Source organism: Corvus cornix, chromosome 3, assembly GCF_000738735.6.
Source record: "Corvus cornix cornix isolate S_Up_H32 chromosome 3, ASM73873v5, whole genome shotgun sequence".
NCBI classification, from domain to species: domain Eukaryota; kingdom Metazoa; phylum Chordata; class Aves; order Passeriformes; family Corvidae; genus Corvus; species Corvus cornix.
In genome coordinates, this window is record NC_047056.1 from 15,255,721 (window position 1) to 15,272,750 (window position 17,030).

General features: G+C 43.0%; 1 protein-coding gene across 1 annotated transcript in view; it reads right to left on the minus strand.

Annotated features, from left to right (window-relative positions):
* Positions 1 to 15,664, minus strand: part of FBXO11 (F-box protein 11) — a 68,684-nt gene extending 53,020 nt beyond the window's left edge. The window contains exon 1 of the mRNA XM_039568006.1: positions 15,560 to 15,664. The gene's annotated coding sequence lies outside the window, so the exon portion shown is untranslated. The remainder of the gene's footprint in view (positions 1 to 15,559) is intronic.
* Between the last annotated feature and the right edge of the window lie 1,366 nt (positions 15,665 to 17,030).

Sequence of the window (17,030 nt, forward strand, 5' to 3'; positions counted from 1 at the left end):
TGTACAGTAATAATAAATTAGATACTTTCTGATCAAGTGCACTAGTAAAATGCAGTTATCAGAACAAAAAAAAAATTAAACATTTATAACAACCTAGACTGGGAGAGTAAAAGTCATATTTAGAGCTCATATTAGATTTACTGCCAGGCAGTAAACTGCTGAATACACATAATTAAGCAGGCAAAAACAGTATTATGCTAACAAGACTTTAAGAGCAGCACTTAGGTGAAAGACTAAAACCATCTTTCATTGCAGCAGAGTCTTCTATATTCCAAGGGCAAGAACCATTTATGCTATACATAGTGCCATCTATTAGTCACAAAATGTCATCATTCCTGGGAACAAAGTGAAGAGCTATGAAATAACAAGTTTTGAAAAGTTTGTTAATAACATTTCACACTTGAGAGCCAATGCCTTCAAACTTAAGAAGAAAAATAAAAGAAGTCATGTGCATCTCAAAACCAAAATCCAGTTTGGCTACTTAAGCTTAGATTTTAAGACAAAAGAAAAACCTTTATGGAAATATCTTATGTTCTTTAGGAAATAGATGGAAAAGGAGAGAAGTTTTCCCTTAATGAAAAGTAATAAATTGTGGCTGAAGACCTGAAAACACCTTCAGCTATGACAGTGTTGGGAAGAAAATCCTACAAAGTGAAAACTTCTAGAAGAAACATGGCAATAAAATTGTCAATGATACAAGTGCCAAAAAGATCTGTTTTGTGCCCTTACTGGACAAATGCAGAGCTGCACTCATCTTCAGTAAAGAGCAGTTCAAAATTACGTTTCATCTTTTATAAAGCCAAACCCTACTGTCAGCTTGCTCACTGTAAACACAGAAGACTTCTGGTATCCCAACAAAGAAGAGACTTGAGATAAGAGGGACCAACTACCACCACCCCATTCCTCCCCACTCGACCACAAATGACATTGGAGACAGGAGGCACATGTGTATTAAAACGCAAGTTAAAAACCATTCTAAAAAATACTAATACCAGGAGTCCCCCCTGCAATGGGACAGCCCCAGACAGGAGCTGCCAACATAACATTGTCTCTGATGTGTATCTATTGGGGAACATGGTGCCTGAGTAAAGATCAAAAGCAAGACAACTGAGCCATGGACTTGAACATCTCAAAATACAGACAATATCAGGCAAGTTCTTTATCAGAAATAATTACACTTTAAGTAATTTTGAAAGTGCCACTGAACTTCATTTTGCCACTACAAATGAGTACAATACTTCGTCAGTGCCCTTTTTGAACGGTTGTAATATTTTATTCCAAGTCATTACAAGTTTATTTTTTAAATCAACTTTGAAAAGTACAGAGAACTAAATATCATTTCCTGCAAATCTGAAGCAATTATTAAAGTCAAATGTTTCTACCACATCTACAAGCAAAAAAAAAAATTGCCATCAAAGATTTGCTTTCCCCTAGCAAACAATGTAATTTAGTAGGACAGATCTAAAGAAAATTTTAATTCCAGACTGTTCTCTGAGCTACAAGTAGCAACGAGGGGATGCCTCAGACATGTTCTATTGCATGTTCATAACACTCCAACCTTAACAGCCTGGAAGCCCTACCACTTACTCCTAGACAAGACTGTGAAAGGCACAGTCAACACTGTGACAGATTCTGAGACCAAACTATGGACTCATACCAGAGCAAAGTCAATAAATGCATGCTGCACATACTTCCTTTAACAATCTCCAGTCTAACGCATGGAGAAATGGAGAGAAGCAGATAAAGCACCCATATGCCAGGCACCGTCTTTTTAAAGGTCCTTTCAGGGCAGCCAGTAGCAGGTCCAAGTTAGAGCAGAACATCATCTGTACCAGTTCAGATTATCACTGAGTACTAGGAATCCATTATTTAAATTATGTTGCTTCCTACCATCTCCTCCCAGCACATCAGCTGGCTGTATGGGATGACCAAGTTACAGCAGACAGACTTATGCAAGAGCCAGTGTAAACGCTGGACTCCCTAAGAGTTTCCAGAACCACTAAACCATTAACTCATGCCTAGTCTTGAAAAAACAAAAAAGCCAACCACCAAACAAAAAGAGAGGGAGCAGTACTTCCCCTTCTGATAAAATATTCAAAGCATTTCAAATTAAAAGCCATATATTGTTTGACTGCCAACTGCAGTGTTTTTTCCAACTACTTATTTTCCCAACAACTACCTTTTATAAACTCACACAATCTTCCTCAGATAAAATGTTACCAATGTTTTTTTCTCTTTCTGTTCACAGCAATGTGCCAATATGATCAATACCATTAGGAGCTCCCACATCCCTACTCAGAAGCCTATCATAAAGTTTCTAAAGAACCAGTGTAAAATCTCACTGTTTAGATCTTCCACACGAGCTGTAGGCTCTCTCAATGCACTTCCTTCACTATTTGTGCTTTCACAATGTCACACTGCATTTTAGTATGACTGTGTAATTTTCTTGTGCCATACGTATGGTTCAGTGCACCCACAGGCACACCTATGGCTTCAAAACTGTCATGAAGTTATATCTCAAAAGCACAAAAAAAGAATCCATAAGGGCACAGAACACAAGTTATAAGAACATTATTTATTCTCACAGAAATGCCCACTGTTCCTCTTAGGATTTTTTAAAGTTAATTGCACAAACAATTAAAACAACCCCTACTCTCTGCCTTACCCACAAATAAGGGCTCTGACTGACACACACTGGCAAATAAAGAAAAAAAAAGTCTGCCAGGCGAAGCAAGCCTCAACCCTGCCAGCTGCCCCTCAGAATATAAGTTGTTGCCCCAATGACAGATGGCCGTACAGCTCACGTGGCACTGCAAGAGCAGCTCCAGTTTTCAGCCCAGCATAATTAAGCCAACCAACTGCAATTCCCCTTCACCTTTATATGCTGCCTTGAAAGATTAAAGCACCACCACAGCCATATTCTGAGCCATTCAGTGATCCTTGTCTCAAACAAGGATCAGCTGGGAGCACAGGACAAAGGACAACTGAGAGCAGCAACTCCCAGGACACCCATCCAGATTTTAGCCTGGGACAAGCTGAGCACTAACGTAAGTCCAGAAAGAAAACAGGTATTGTGCTAAGGGACACTGTGTGGTCCACAACTATACTACCAACCACAGGAACCCAAGGACATCACGTTCAATTCTGTACTGTGCCACAGATGTGGCTCCATGATAAACCAATTTAAGAGTATAATACTGCCAGAAAGGAGAGTGCAGACCTTTTTTCACCAGCTCCCACACACAATACCCAGTGACTGTACAGGTACACGGTCATTAAAACAAAGGAAGAAGAAAAACACTGAGAAAATCTCTTTTGGTGGCCATTTGCAATTACACTGCTTAAAATATCAGTGAAACTGTGCCTACAGACTTCCCTGGTGACTTTGGGCAAGTTATGCCATTTCTTCACGTTTTCATTTCCCACTGCTGATGTCAGAACAATGGTACATCAGTACATCCCAGGTGTGCAATGATGACAGCTACAGAAATGACTGAAGGCCTGAAAGACACACAAGTTCTGCAATACAAATACCCAAATTAGTAAAACAAAGGGGATCCTTTACCAGTATCTGAAATTACTCTAGGCAATCACTACAGTCGCTGCAAGTGGTGGAATAGCAGATATTTCCCCATGCTTACTGCAACTCCAGCACAAGACGTTCAGGCAGAAGGGAAGGATTAAAGTTGAGCGCACTGATTAGTATTCTTTTTACATCGCTGAATGCTTGAACAGCTCTTTCCCAAGTAAACTCTTAGCATATACAAGAGTAAGGATTTCTGTGAAAAGATCAGTAAGTCAGGAACCTTCTGGACTAGAAACTGCTCATTAGTCTTACTCCACCCACTGCAGTGCTGTTACTAGAAATACTACAAGAGGAAACAAAGAACCACTGAATTGTTCCTCTCACTTTACAAATTAAATATGCACACATATACACAAATCTACTCTTAAAAAAAAATTCTTATTTAATTTAAACTCTTAAGGTCATTAAGTCTACTACAGTGATTCTCTCTAAGAGAAATTTTATCTAGATGGGGAGATTTTTGCCAGCTAGGTTTGCAGGAAGGGATACTTAAGAATTGTCTCCATATATATAGTGAAAAATACCTGACAGAGGGGAGGACCTGACAGAGGGGAGGAAGAGGCAAGCTTTGGGAGGAAATATATCGCTTTCCTGTTTTAATAAAAAAGGAGCATGGTGATTTTTTTTTAAACTGAGCAAAAAACCCAACACAAGCAGGATACCACATTTCCAAACCTTGCTCTTCTGATCCCCTTATCCTTTCTCAAACGATAGACGGATTTCAAAAGCTAGACAAAATTCATTTTCTGTAATGTATTTGGCCATTTCTGTAGTACTAATGAATTTGGGAAAATTCAAAATACGTCCCAGAAATCCTAAGGAAATCTTAACCAGGCTCAAGCAGTTTCTCCAGCCACCATAATGCACACACAGCATTCATATTACTGCAAAATATAATCTTTCTGCCAACAGGACCCTACATACATGTTACAAGAAATACATCATAGGTAATGTTTAATACTCAGTATATATATATATATATATATAATTTTAGTGACTACCTCTGCACCAAAACATCATAAAGATAATAAGAAATGGTCTGTTTTACTATTTAAAACTTCCTCATTATGGAAGTGGCAATTATTTCCACCATGCAAGTGACATAAAGAGTTGAAAATTTCTGCCTTTCACAGCCATTACAGCACCACTTCACCAGACTATCTGTTTGCTAATAGTGGTAGCCCAGAGGAATGCTCAGGGCCAACCTTGCTGCTAAGGAAGAAACATTGGGATGACAACTAAAGTGTATTTAGTCTGAAAAATCACTGTGCCCAACTCACTACAATTCAGGTAACGTTCTTGACTCCACACAATTGTACAACATTTCTAGATCTTACACACACGCACAAAAATACACTGGCAGCTCATAGCACTCTTTGTGATACTGGTCATTGACTCAACTGAAATAAACTAAAAACTAAGCAGTCAGTCTGCTGGGATTTACCCAAGAACATGGCTATGAATCCACTGTGAGCACCAATGGATAACAGGTATTGTTGGGTAGGCCTTTAAAAGGGAGGAGTTAAAAATCATGCTTTTTCCACACCCTACCTACTTTTAACTTCCATTGTATTAATCAGCATAAGAGCAACCCACAGAAGAGAGAATGCTCAAATCTTCACTTTCTCAAAAAAGTTATCCAGAAACACATAGGCTGAAAAATTAAAGCGAACTGAAAACTGCTCTTGAACTGGAACACCACATACCATTGAGACTGAAATTTTCAAATAAAAATTTGTTTGAAATTAATTTTCTGTTCTTTTTCTTTTCCCCACGTTTTTACAAATTTAAAGATTTCAACACTAGTATAACCAATACATTTTCCTTTAAACTTACATATTAAAGTTAGGTTGCCTGTAACAGAAAAATCCGAATAATTTCACCTCCTCTTCTTTTCTGGCATTTAAAAAACACGTTTAGAAGAGATGGGGCTGTTTAAGTAAACATTATTTCCTGTTTAGACTTTTAAAGTTAACAACCTCAGATGCTGAAGCATTATTTAGACAAAATGGGAGATCCAACATCACACTGACAGGTCCTGTGTGATCTTCAGAACAGAGCTTCATTAGAAAGACACCCTCTGAACCTAGTGGGATACGCCTTTTTCAGTTACTTAAACCTTTCAAATTAAGGTAAAATTTGACAATGACAGACACCCATACTGATACTGTCAAGTGTATCAGCAGATTATTGATCACAAGCTGCTGATCAGTAAGAAAAAATTTGGCAAGATATGAAAGGCTCTAACCTTGTTATCAAAGCCCATTTAAAGTTGCTCAAATATCACCCATTATCACAATCACACCCATTCTTCTTCTAATCATCCAGACAGCAACAGTAGCCCAAAGCACTAATCCTCTCTCCTCCCACTGATGCTTAGCTGGCCAAACAACTCTTGTGTTGAAGGAGGTTCTCTCAACACCAATCCGAGACACGTACCTCAGAGGCTCAATTATTATAGAGCTTTGCAGAGGCTTAAAAATGGAACCAGAAGAAGTTCCAAATGGATCTCAATACAAGAAGCATTGAAATCAGATGATTTTTAAGGTCTCTTCCAACCCAACCCAGTCTTTGATTCCATGAAAAGGGGTTCTTCTGTGATGGAAAAACCACTACTCATTTTCATATACTGCAATCGCCCTGGATCTTCAGTCCTCCAAGCTCTTAACAGATGGAGCTCAGCTGTCTCTTGTCCCTACCCATGGTCTCAACTTGGGCAGTTGCAGCCAACACAGGTCAAAATAGAGCAAATGAATATGAAACCAGAGTAAACTCTGGTTTACTTTGAATAACTGCTCTTTAAACCGTGGAAGAACGTCCAAGAAAATGGTCACAGATCTTACCACCTTCAGAGAAAGGTGATGCATCACATCGTGACGACGATTAATGTAACAACCATCTACGAGCTGCAGTCCTTCCTTCAAGACAGCAACAATTGAAAGAAATAGTAAACATTAATTTGAGCAGCCACTACATACAATTTACATTGATGACCCAACAGCACTTGGGTCACCTTTCTGGCCTCTTGCTTTCCTAACCATCATGAAAGGCTTGTTTAGCCAAAAAAGCATTCCATTTTGTCCTCAGCTCTTAGAAGCAGCAATTGAAATCTGAAGCTTTCCTATGCTTCTGCAGCTTAATGTTCTTTCTAAAGGTATGATGACAAACTAAACTTTTGTCTAAAGGTAGGTTTACAAACTTTCCAACTATTCATTTCTCACAGGACTATATCAAGTCTGTGCCAAGACCTGTGTCTCAAATTCCAATTAAAGGAAAAAATTTACACATTTCCTCTCACTTTTCTAAGAACAAGAAGCTTGGGAACTGCAAATTTTACCCAATTACCTCCTAGAAAAAAAAACATTTATTGACCAAGTAAGAACAAAAAAATAGGGAGGATACTTTATATACGCATAGGATCAGTAATGTGGTAATTAAGTAAGAAGATTAATCTGTCTAAGAAGACAAAATGGAATACATTCAAGAGGCAGTTCTGAGTTTCTCTCTGGGAGCCTTAAGAATTCAATAAGGCAGCAAGACAGGGTGGCTGTATCAGACTACTGAAAAATATTTTCACATAAGCATTTCAGTAGTATTTTAGATTTTTAACAATTATTGATGAACCAGACTGGACTGGATTTTCTGTTGCAAAATCAAATTTCATGTAAGAACTAAGCACTACAAAGAAAATCAATTGATTTACCTTTCATGTCATTTCAGATCAAATTCAAGTGCCATTTATAGTAAATGGGAATCTTTCAGTTAGCCAGGATTTCAGTAGGCTTTGAATGAGAACATCGACAATTGTTACGGCAGTGTTAGACTTATTTCAATTACCAAGCACTGTCTGAAAGAAATCAAGGTAAAATGTACTTATTCAAAAACAAGAAAGAAGCATAACAAGATACTGTGAAATAAACAACTTGTCTGTCGTGTTTCAAAATGCACTAATAAAGCTTTGTATGTTCTGCTAAAGAAAAACACACCTGGCAGTTGTAACATCTGACTGATTTCAGGGTAGCATTTCTGTAGGATTTATTTCTTCACCAAGGTATGGTCTCAAAACAGCAACAATACAGGAAATTGTGAAGTACTCATCCTGCTCTTGTACAGATAACGCCAAACTAGCTGAGAGACAGAAACTGCATTACAGTTTTAGCCAAGGCTCTCCAACAGGTCTAACAATCCACATGGAGAAGGGAGTGCCTTGCAAGAGCATAATGAAAGAGGGTCAAGCTAACTCAAATTACCTTCCATTTGCCACAGGCTAAGAGCATACACATGAACAATTACTGTGAATCAGATACCACAGATCAGCTGACATATGGTAACTTCTCATCCTACAATAACCTGCCCAAACACAAAGATAGCTTGAAATTTAGACCTGCTGTAGAGCTACAACTCTCCCCTATTCAGAAAGCAAGACACTAAACCCCTGAACCTTTGCTTCTGGATGTGTAAGCTGAAAACAAGCAACAGAAGAGAACCCACAAATGAGAGCCCTTAAGGTAAACAGGCTGTTTCCAAATACTATGGACTGGGATCACCAAAAGGAAATAGTTACTGTAACATGACCTATTCATGCTAACCAGCCCTTCGGTATAAAAGCATGCACACAGCATGATGACCATGAGACTGCAAATTCAGCTCTTCTGCTGGTGTGGCCAGTGGTTATTTAAAATAAGTATACAAATTCAAAGTACAGTTGTTGATTTGGCCTGGTTGCCGTGCAATGGCAATTCAAAGCAGGACAAAACCCAAGCTTTTGCTTCCTACCCTTATTCCCAGGAGTGCTTATTTCTCTATGCTGTGTGTACCTACCAAGCTCAATGCAGTCAATCAGTGCAGAAAAAGTGACTAAAAGCTTTATACGCTCTACCAGCACTAGACTGGCACTCACATGATACAGCTGAATCAGTTTTTTGGAACACAGAACTGGTTGTGCAAGAAGATAAACACTACTATTATTTTGATACTGGAATACCAGTGATATCCGGTATGTATGGGAAGCATATCTCTCTACAGGCTTCTATGGAATAACCTACATAGAATCAAGAAGGTACAGCTGCTCAACAGAAACAAACCTAGGAGCCTGAGTGACAAGGTTTCCAGGCAGAGCTCAACTATGCAGCAGTTTGAGCTCCCCAAACAAAGCAGTGCCTGAACTCTCACATATAAGACATCAGAGGGACCTGACAAACCTGGCAACGGAATGGAAACTGCAGGTTTCTGTTACAACGAACAGTAGGTTTCATTGTACGTCCCACAGCACGGAGCAGAGCACAGAGCCCCAGCAGCATTGCAACGGCTCCTCTTAAATACAGGACTGGCATCAAGAGGTGGGAAAGGCTCCAGTCCCACACAACAGCCAAGCTGATCTAAGGATGACCTGTGAGGGCAAGGGCCAGTCCCACTGAGCTCAAATTCCCTTACGGCACCCACCCAACCCTGCAGTTAGATAGCTCCAACAGCTAAACCAGCAGGTAACTACTCGGAGTGTTTTGGAGGCTTAGTTTCCATGGTGATATGGTTCAGGGAGCTAAGAGTGTCAAAGCAAGGCAAAGGCTAAGAGCATGGAGTTAGAAGCAGGAGTAACAGGACAACCCTTTTCTCTAACAAACAGGCTCTACAATTACTTAGTTCTCTTGTAAAAATGCAACTGAAGGAAGTATCTCAGAGAAGAGCACAAAAAATAGTCCCCAAAAGCCTACTGAAAGAACTCCATGTTTTATAAGTATTCATTGCTCATCTATGTCCTCCCAGCTTCTACCCACAGATGAATAATAATTTTAAGAACAGGCAGCAGAATAATCAAGAAAACTGTTACTGAGAGGAATCACAATAACCACCATTCAAGCTATCTTTTAAGATGGATTCCAGATTCATAGATTTTAATAACCTCAAGAAAAGTTCACTAAACTTTCTAACAGGAAGTACAATGCACATAATAGAAGATGACTCCAGAGCATCTTCTTTACTTAGGAACCCACATCTAGAACTTACTCTTTTCTTCTACAAAAATTTAAAAGTAGTAATATACTGTAAAAGCAAAATTTTGATGTTTTGTAATTTCACCGCATGTTTTACTTCACTTTCTTTCCTTCTCCCCTCCTTGGCCCCTGTTTCACAAGAACAAAAGAACTCAGACTAAAATCCTAAGTTATGTTCAGATACTACAGCTTAGTACCATGAACAAGAATCACCAGGTTTTACCCCCCTTCCAATCCAAGTGCTGAATGCAGAAACACCACATAAGTAAGAAACAAAAACAAATTTGAAAACACGATGGGATTAGGTAATAACAAAGTCAACTGAACAAACCTTCCATTTTCTCAATTCCTGTTAGTTCAGTCACTTCACCTCTGCTTTTGTTGTCCATATGTTGCACACCTCTGGTTTAATTTTCCTATTGTATCTACTGTAATGTGTAAGACTAAATAGATTTAATCACTAACCAACACAATTTAGAAATCTTACAGAAGCACAGTACCTCCTCTTCCTAGCAGACCAAATAATTTACAGGCATAGCCTGCAAAAGGAAGTTTAAGTGTTGCCACAGGTGATGCACGTTAACAATGCACCTGGCGCATCCTCCTTCCAATTACACCAGGGATCCAGAAGAGAGTGTGGGCCAAAGGAGCTGTTCTGGCTGCAGCAGCACTCCCCGGGATGCCACCCCTGCGTGCGTGCTCAGTGCGCCGAGCAAACATGTGGCACAGCAGTGGCTCTGTACGGGTGCTGCACGTTCAGCACTTGTGAGGCACACCAGGCTCACCAAACTGCTGAGGGAGCTGCCCATGGAAAGCAGGCTGCCAGCCTGACCTTCCCAGGCAGCTGCTGGGCTGACAGAGCGTTCCTAGTGCTCCAATTCTACGCATATACATCAAAGCCTCAGATCCAGTGCACAGAATGTTTATTTATGCTCAACAAATGAGATGCTTCATGCCTGCACACCTGCAGTAAAAGCTTGACATACATCGCACAGCTTTGGTCTACTCTAATTGTGATTGTCCTAGGAAGCACCAGAGCAAGGAAGGGATGCAGAGCATAACCTTCCCCCAAAGCACAAAGATATAAAATAGACCCACGGAGGAGACTCCATTATCTCTTAAAACACTGGGCTCCAAGTTTTTGTAACACAGAAAGTAAAAAAAACTTTGGTATGTCTGGGAAACTGTAACTAATGTTAACAGTCTTATGATTGACTAAAATATACCAAAACTATAAGCAATGAACGCTACTGTGCATGCCAAGAACAAATACATTTGATTTGGATTTCTCCAAATGAAATAGAAAGCTTTAGCATAGGTTTAGGCCCTTGTTGTACATGAAGGACAACAGAGGTAGGCATATATTCCTCTGTACTCATAATGCAGAATGAGGCTTTGGGAAACAAAAGTTGTACTTGAAGAACCAAGTTTACAGATTCTAAACTTTGGAAACTTTTCATTGCAAAAACAAATTACATTTCCGTATGTGTATATATCTTTTCCCAGCTCAAGACTCACTTTCAAGAAACAGAGAAAAACCTTAACTAGATTTCTTTCCACATGGACCAACCGATGCCCAACTTGACTTCTTGCCCTAAGGGACAACCCCACAAAAACTGAAACCCATTTAGGTGCTTTGATGCAAGTCTGTGCATTTGCTTCAGAATAATAAGAGCAATTTAATTCAGTTACTGTTACTGCCCTGCACTCGCCAAATAAGCCTTTTGGTGCACATACTAAAAAAAAAAAATCATATATAATCATGCACATGCTTACACACATACACTTGAAATAGAGCCAAATAAAAGACTCCTTACCATTCCTGAGGTATTTATCTCAACATTACAGAATTCAAATGTTGTGAGCAAGGACTCTACTAGAGCTGAGTTTCTACATGTTTGTTTTACACAGCCTAACCTACTCTTTTTCCCAGTACGTCAAGCCCTCATGTCCCCTATACAGACAAATGACTAATTCAATTACCTTGTGTGCTGACAGGCCAGCTGGTTGCTGCTTCTTGGCATGGGTAGAGAGGGCGAGTTATAAATGTCTTTCCCTCATTGTCTTCATCCTCTGCCCAGCCAATAGTTTCCACAAAACTTAACTTCACACCCCTTTGTCAACTTGGTTGAAATGAGCTAACAAGTTCAGAAGTTGCAGAGTGACACACAGACTGTATGGGTGTATGTATCTTGTTTTCACTGGCAAATAGATTGGGGCGAGGAGGGGAAGCAAACTTGCAAGGTAGGTTTACAGGCTGCATCTATTAAATTTGCCTCAGCTCCAAAAGTATTGACCCAGCTTAACCCAATCTAAATTGGAGCTGCCACAGTCCCACCACACCCACAGGCGTTCAGTGCTATCCCTTCCCTTGTAGCAGTACTGGTGCCAAAAATCAACCTGGGAAAAAAAAAGGCAGCTAGCGTTTGGCGCAGGCAGCTCCGGAGCCAGCTCCCTGCCTTGTCACATGGACACCGCCACCACGTAACAGCAGCGCGCAGCACTGAGGCAGATGCAGCTGCCACAGCGCTACACGCTGGGTACTTATCGGCACACAGGAGCCCATCCTACGAGCGCTTAATTCTGGACATGCAGCTCAGAACCTCATTAGTACCATATCCAGTGATGTGCTGGTTTTACAGAGGCACATATGCACTAATGGAGTTATTTTGAGAAGAACAGAAACAAGAAAAAAATATTCATATGATAGCTCTGAGGTTGACAATTTCAGCTGCACTCTGGACAGGATCTTTTTGTTTTTTAAAATAAGTGTCTAACCTTGTCTTCTTCCTAAAACTAGCCAAATCTATATGCTCAAGGGAGAAAAAAACAGCACTATAAGCAAACGTGAATATTTAAACACAGACATCACCCAGTCCAGATTTCTTTTGGGGTAGACCTTTGTCCTAAAGAAAATAAAAAGACACATCTATTCTATATCCTTCATGTAGAATTACAAAACCACTGGTGACTGGGGAGATATCAGGAGGGAAAAGGTAAAACAGAAGTAGCATAGTGTAGCCAGAGTGGCTAATTTAGATGGAGGGAGGTGTGAACAGCAGAGCATAAGGCAGAACATCTTGGGAAGTATATCCCGATGACATCTTATCTTGGCTGTACAATACAGTGGGTCTGGGGGAGAAAACATTTTTATCTGCAATCATTTATGATTTCCCTTCCCCACTAATCAGAACACAGGTACACAGGTATTGTTTATCAATGTATAATATAGACAGTACAGTTATATATTCATTAGAGTTATTTCTACTACAAACATAAAATGAGAATCGCTTCAGTATAATGCACAGCTTTGTACAATTTTTAAATTCTTATAAGGAACCTCTGAGGGAGGATTTTTATAAAAGCATTTTTTCCCAGTGATCTATTTATTAACAAGAGGTGTCATAACTTGATTTTTACCCAGTAGTGAACATGTAACAGCTGTTACTCAGTTGTAAAACACTGTCTACTTACACAGCATTAAATAATAAATAAAGCTCAAGACCTACTACACGTTTTACTAAGCAATCTAATGATATGAAACAAGAAGTTCCAAAGATTAACTGTGAGCTGTATTATCAACTCTGTCCCATGATATCTGTGCTTATAAATACACTGCTGTAATAGGAAGGAGGAAAGAAATTAACAATAACAAAAAATAATTTTCGTTCAGTCACAGCTGCACTCACAGTATCCAGTAAGAGTTTTTTAAAACAAATTTAAATCTGAGTTCAATAGAAACCCTTTCCTAATAACTTATACTGATTCTTTTGTACAGCCTTTTTTAGGATGACCTACATTGCTTGGGAATAAAGGTGAAAAAAGTCAACACTGATTTGCATGTCATAGTCTTACCCCAGTATATTGGCTTTTAATTTAGTAGCATTATTCATCAGCCTTTACTGCAATAGCCCTGCACAAAGCGATCAAAGTCACAGGTAAAACTGAAATTATCTCCCAGATATAGTGTATCAGACCCTGGAAGTCCTGAGATAGAACAGAAACTGCACTAGAGACACCCCAAATGTAGATGGAACACTAATGACAAAAAAACCTTAATGCTGTTGATACATTTTTGGATAAGCAAGACCTAGCACAACTGACCTTCAAAAATGCAAGGAAAAACCTAGCAGTGATCCATACGGAACAGTAATTTCCACAAACTGTGGAACTTGATTTTGTTATAATTTCATCACTGAGTGGTCAACAGCACAGAACAATAAAAAAAAAAATAATAATTAGGTGAATCCAGAGCTCCAGAAATGTCAGAGTAATACAAATACATTGCGGCCTCACATTTTAATAGAGAAAGTTTCTGCCTGTATCTTTAGCAAATTAATACCATATGAACAGGGGCAGTCCAATGTAAAACTGAATAATCACTGCATTTAATCCATAAGCACATCATTCTGGATGCCTTTTAGAAGTTGTGTTTTCATCTGTTTAAAAGGCAAAGTAAACCATGGGGCTGAAAAAAAATCTATATTCTGCATACGGAACATCGATGATGAAAACCCTCAGTGTATATCTTTGAGGGGAAGAAGTTCTTTTTGTTGTTGTTGTTTTTCATTTTTTTCTGTGTTGTTGTTTTTCTTTTAAATGTCAGTATACCAGAGAAGTAATTTTAATTATATAATTACTGAAGATTTTGGAAGGTTTACACAAGACCCATAATTGGGCATAAGACATCACATCCTCTGGTTATATACACAGCAATCTGGTCTGGGTAACATTCTTTGCTCTGACCAATGTGTGCGAGGGGGGCGGGGGAAGGAAGGGGAGGGGGAGGAATGGAGAATTAAAAATACTTCCTCAGATTAAATTTTCTTTACTTCATTTACTTAAAATGTTTTGATTGCATAAAATGTACTGAAATATTTATCACGACGCATCTCCGTAGTTAAAATACCTTGTTCTCAATGTGATATCCTAGATATTCAAACAAAAGACATTTAGCTGACAATGAAGCCTTTTTTCTTTTTTTTTTTTTAATTTTAAAAAGGCATTTGTACACCTAAGACCGCACCACAGATCAGTCTCCTTTATCACGCCGGAGTTGTGACAGGTAATGCATAAAAAATTAAAATCCAATCCACCAGATAAGACATGCAAAATGTCTCCTCCAATCCCACCCCCATCTCGCCTTCAAAAAAAAAAAAAGCCCAGCCACCACCAGCCCTGCACATTGGGAGCACACGCACAGCGGCACCCCCAGAGCCACCACTGGGGCGACAGTGACAGGGCCGAAGGGCCGCCACCCCCGAGCCCCCCCGCACCCCGCTCCGGCCTCCATGAGGGGCGAATCCCACCTCGCCGCTTCCTCATGCCCTCACACAATGGTGCTTTCCCCCATTAGCTCCGAATTGTCAACATTTTCACGCTAGGCCCCGGCCGGGCAGGGCTGAGGCGCAGACGGCCGGAGCCCCCGCTCCGCTCCAGGGGCTCGGGGGCGGTGTGGCCGGGGGGGATCAATGGCCGATGGGGCCGCGGCCCCCCGCCGGCGCTGGAGCCGGAGCCCGAACTGCGCAGCAGGCGCGGCGCGGCGGGCCCGGCCCCGCGGAGCCTCGGCCAGACCCGGGGCCGCCGCCCCCGGACACCATTTCGGGGAAGGTGCCGCCGCAAGTCGCCCGGCACCACCTCCCCCCGCTCCGCAGCCCCCCGGGCTCTCTCCCCCCGCACCCCTCGGGGGCCCGGCCCACCGCTCCCCGCGGGGAGGCACCGGTGTTGCCGGGGGGCGAGGGCGGCTCGCCCGCTCGCGGTCCCCGGGGACGGGGCGGGGGCTCGGGGGGGTGTCCTGTCCCGAGGGGGCCGCGGGCAATCGGCTCCCCCCTCCCCGACCAGGGAAGGGGCCGAGCCCCCGCCTCCCCCCGAGCCGTGGCAGAGCCCGAGCCAAACAAGCGCGGCCTGAGCGGGAGCCAAGGGTGAAGCAGCCTGGGCTTTTCCTGCCGGTCCCCGCGCAGGGCGGGCCCCGAGCCCGGCTTACCCCGATCCCCGGCGGCGGCGGCGGCCGTTGTTCCTCTCCTGCTGCTGCTGCTGCACCGGGCGCGGCCTGGACACTCGCCTGGGTCTCCTGTTGGCGGCTCGGACCGAGTTCATTTGCCGGCTCGTGTGGGCGGCGGGAGGGGAGGGGGGGAATCCTCCGGCAACCGGTGCCTCGGCGGGGACGGGGGCGCTCGGAGGGAGCCCCGGGGCGGCCGCCTCGCAGGCGCGGGCAGCAGGGAAGGGCGGGGGGGAAATCTCCGGGCGCGGGTCCCGCCGCCGCTGCCGGCTCGCTCGAAGGCAGAGGAGCCGCCGGCTCTCCCAGCGCTGCTGTGGGGACGATGGCGCCGCGCCCCCCCCGTCCCGGCCCCCGGCGATCCCGCGGTCCTGCCCGGCTCAGGCCCGTCGCTGCTCCGTGGCAGGAGGAGCCATTGACACCGCCAGGGACGCGCTCGCGAGCGGGCGGCCGTTGGGCGGCCGCGCTCCGCCAATCGCGGCGCCCCACACAAACGGCCGGCGCCGGCACGGCCAATCCGTGCTGCCGTACTATCGGTGCGCGGGTTGGGGAGGGGCGGGCGGGCGGTGCGGCGCGGGGTGGGGCGGCACGGTGCCTATAAAAGGCCGGGGCCGCGCGTGCGGGGCGGCAATGGCGGTGCTCGGGTTCGGCTGTGGCGGCGGCGGCGCCCGTGAGGAGCCGGCGCGGGAGCCGGGCCTGGGGCAGCCCGGAAGCTGCCGGGACCGCCCGCAGCAGACGGGGAGCGGAGGGGCCCGGCAGGCTCCGCTCAGGCCGTGTGTGATGAGGGGGGGAGGAGAGAGAGAGAGAGAGTGGGCGTCTGGCGGAGGTGCCTTGTTGTGGTGCCGTGCGCCTTGGTAACCCTGCCTGGGCTGGGATTAGCCGTGCTGCGGGTGCCCGCTCGTTTCGGTTTCCTCGCTGGTTGTTAACCATTTTTTCCCCTCTGGCTTTCTGTATGTTCCTTGGCCGGCGTGCACGCTCGTGTTTGTGCCACCTTTTGCTGATACAACGATATGCTCTTTATTTGGGGCTGTAGACAGTGAATGAGGCTTTTCCTCTATTATATTTGTTGTGTTGGTGCTCAGCTGATGGCCTCAGAGCAGGGAAAAAAGTAAAGGAAGTTAGCTGTGGTCTTCTTCTTTTTCAGGAATCACTTAATAAAATGGATGGCACTACACAAGCAGTAGGGAAGAGATCTTTTCTGTGTAGGGTTGCTCAGGAATCTGTTTCTAATGCTGTGAAGGTGGGTTTGTGTGTAGTCCTACTTAAACAGCTCTGGGAGCTTCTGGAACCAGGGCCCTTGTCTATGCCTGAAAAGCAGAAGAGTGTTATCTGGTATAAAATGTAAATAAATGATGGTAATTAAAAACACATTAGGTAGGAGCTTGTTTCAATCTGACAAATGAAGGTATAATATAGCTATAGGAAATGACAGCTTTTAAAAAGAAAAAGTTTTAAAAAC